Here is a 3,331-nt window from a genome sequence, read left to right as displayed (position 1 = left end):
GAGAGAGGGTTGAAAGGAGGAAAGTTTTTATGAAGAGAGGAAATTGACTGAGGGGGAGGAAAGCTGTTGAGTAATAAGCAGTGCAGTGAATGGGTGACTGGTCTCTTTGTTCTGTGGTAAGGTACAAGGAAGGTCAGATCTGTTTACCAAGGTCAGGCCTGCCTATCAAGGTGCTTGCTTCTAGGACCTTGGTAGAAAGGTCCTGGTAGAAAGGTCCTGGTAGAAAGGTCTTGGTAGAAAGGTCTTGGTAGAAAGGTCCTGGGAGAAAGGTCCTGGTAGAAAGGTCTTGGTAGAAAGGTCCTGGTAGAAAGACCTTTTGGGGAAAAGAGCTTGGTAGAAAGACCTTGCTTGACATGACCTTAGTAAAAGAAGACCTTACTAGAACGGTTTTGATAGAAAGACCCCTACAACACCTGCAATACATGTGACTCTGTGACCATTACAACACCTGCAACACATGTGACACTGTGACCATTACAACACATGTGACACTGTGACCATTACAACACCTGCAACACATGTGACACTGTGACCATTACAACACCTGCAACACATGTGACACTGACCATTACAACACCTGCAACACATGTGACACTGTGACCGTAACAACACCTGCAACACATGTGGCTCTGTGACCATTACAACACCTGCAACACATGTGACCATTACAACACCTGCAAAACATGTGTCAATCTCACCATTACAACACATGCAATAGATAAGTAAATATATTCCAATTACTTTTTTCCCCCAATTTTTTTGTCCTAGTTGAGTCTACGTTTTATCTAAGTTATTTCTATGTCTAACTTGCATCTAAGTTGTGTCTAAAGTGTGCTTCCTTGTACATTATCCGTGTAAAAAAAAAAAAGTTGACAAAAACGATATATTTCAGTGAATAGTTTAGGTCTGCTAACGACGAGTCTATGTTGTGTTGTTCAAACAATGCTTTCGTGTTGTTTGTTGAAGCTAATTCAATCATTCACGAATTCGAACAGCAGCTGTTCGCCTTAAAGTGGTGAAATATGCAGGAAATAAATATAGGCACTAAACTATCCTTCATCTTCGTGTTCGAATAATGTTAATGGGGTGATGGTGTTTTTTATGTACGAATATATATGTAAACTTTTTATTTTTAGGCCTTTCTATGAAAACCTCTTTTTTTTTTAAGTTCTCTTAATTTTTTAATTGACGCCTGATGGCAGTCTCAAGTAGATTTATACACTACAGACAATTTATACATTTACGAGTGAGTAAATTGCTGTTTGTAAATGATTTGTTGTTCATAGTTATTGACATACTGAAATGAGAACCCATTATAATTAAATGTAAATGTTCATGAAAAGCAGCGTAAAAATTCGTCGATGAACACAAATTCTTTCAAACCCGAATACTCTAATGTATATGACACTGTTTTTTTTTTATCAGTCTGTCTGTCTGTTTCTCTCTCTCTGTGTCTCTCTCTCTCTCTCTCTCTTTCTCTCTCTCTGTCTCTGTCTCTCTCTCTCTCTCTCTCTCTCTCTCTCTCTCTCTCTCTCTCTCTCTCTCTCTCTCTCTCTCTATCAATAAGCCAGTCTCTCCTCATCTCGTTTCAATATCTCACGTTTAACACACACAAGAATGGACGGATGGTCCACACAGAGCACAGGGCGCCTTACTGGCCATGTTGCTATGGTCCAGGAAGGCTTCCTCAGCCTTCCTTGTACTCTGGACATTACTCGCTGCGTCGACCATACGTCCCGCTCCGGCAATATCTTCAGACTTATGGGGTGTGGTGGCTAGTTATTTTACTAAATGTTTCTTGCCCTGCCACCTTTTACGTGTCGTTACCATAAGATTAGTGGCATGGTGGATGCCTGTTCTCTCTCTCTCTCTCTCTCTATGTAGCCTGCCTTCGCCTATCTAAGGAAGATATTGAGGCAAGGTTGTAATTAATGACCCTCGTTGCAGTTGGCATTTCCTCTCTTCCGTATGTAAATGTTAAACTGCAGCCATCAGTATAGGGCTGAGCTTCAGAGATGAGATGTAGAGGATGGTTAGGGTAACATGTATATACTTACTCACCCTTATTGTACTGGTCTAGTTGAGCTTTTGAAGGTTGGGCCTCGGCTCTTTGGTCTAGTCTTGCAACCTGGAGTCATTTGTTGCGCAAGTTACAGAGCCTATTGAGCTCTATCATATGTTGCACAGGTTACAGAGCCTATTGAGCTCTATCATATGTTGCCCAGGTTCCAGACCTTATTTAGCTCTATCATATGTTGCACAGGTTCCAGAGCCTATTGAGCTCTATCATATGTTGCACAGGTTCCAGAGCCTATTGAACTCTATCATATGTTGCACAGGTTCCAGACCTTATTGAGATCTATCATATGTTGCACAGGTTCCAGACCTTATTGAGCTCTATCATATGTTGCACAGGTTCCAGACCTTATTTAGCTCTATCATATGTTGCACAGGTTCCAGACCTTATTGAGCTCTATCATATGTTGCACAGGTTCCAGAGCCTATTGAACTCTATCATATCTAAATTTAAAACTGTGAATAGATTTGCTGTCTCCACTTTACTGATTCATTTGTGTCTCATTTCTTATTCATTTGTCACTTTCTCCTTGAAGGAGACATTTGTGTCTTATTTCTTATTCATTTGTCACTTTCTCCTTGAAGGAGACATTTGTGTCTCATTTCTTATTCATTTGTCACTTTCTCCTTGAAGGAGACATTTGTGTCTTCTTCTTCGAGTGCCAAACATGTTACATAGACTGCCGTTGTCTGCCCTGCTAGTCCCCTGAGAATTGAATATGTCATGATCATGTCTCCCATAACTTTTCAGTCTTCCTCTGCTGTGAGGTTTAATTCTTTTAAGTTTTCATCGAGACTCAATCCATTTCCGTTTTCTCAAAAGTCTGGTGACACTAATCAGATCTTTTGCCAACTTCATTTTGTGCTTGTCGGTTAGGGACTGGCGCTGAATTTTTCATGATTGGTCTGACATATGTTGTATGTATGTGCTTACCTATAGAGAGCTAGTTCTTGTTACCCCGTTTCCTAGCCGTTTATACCCGGCGTGCTAATTAGATCTCTCAAAATTAACGCTTTCATAACAAAAATTCTTGTAGTTGTGAATGGAAATGGCTTGAAGAACCTTTTCCCTCACTGCATTGTGGTTGATTATTCAATAAATCCCTGAACTGTATGTTTAACACATCTCTAACCCTGTCCATGGAGGACAGAAGAAAATGTATATATTGTGGTTAGTATTGTAAATGTCTGGCCACGTCTGTGGTAGAAAATAATAATAATAATAATAATAATAATAATAATAATAATAATAATA

The sequence above is a fragment of the Procambarus clarkii genome, chromosome 65 (assembly GCF_040958095.1).
Source record: "Procambarus clarkii isolate CNS0578487 chromosome 65, FALCON_Pclarkii_2.0, whole genome shotgun sequence".
Lineage (NCBI taxonomy): Eukaryota > Metazoa > Arthropoda > Malacostraca > Decapoda > Cambaridae > Procambarus > Procambarus clarkii.
Note: the sequence above shows the minus strand (reverse complement) of the source record.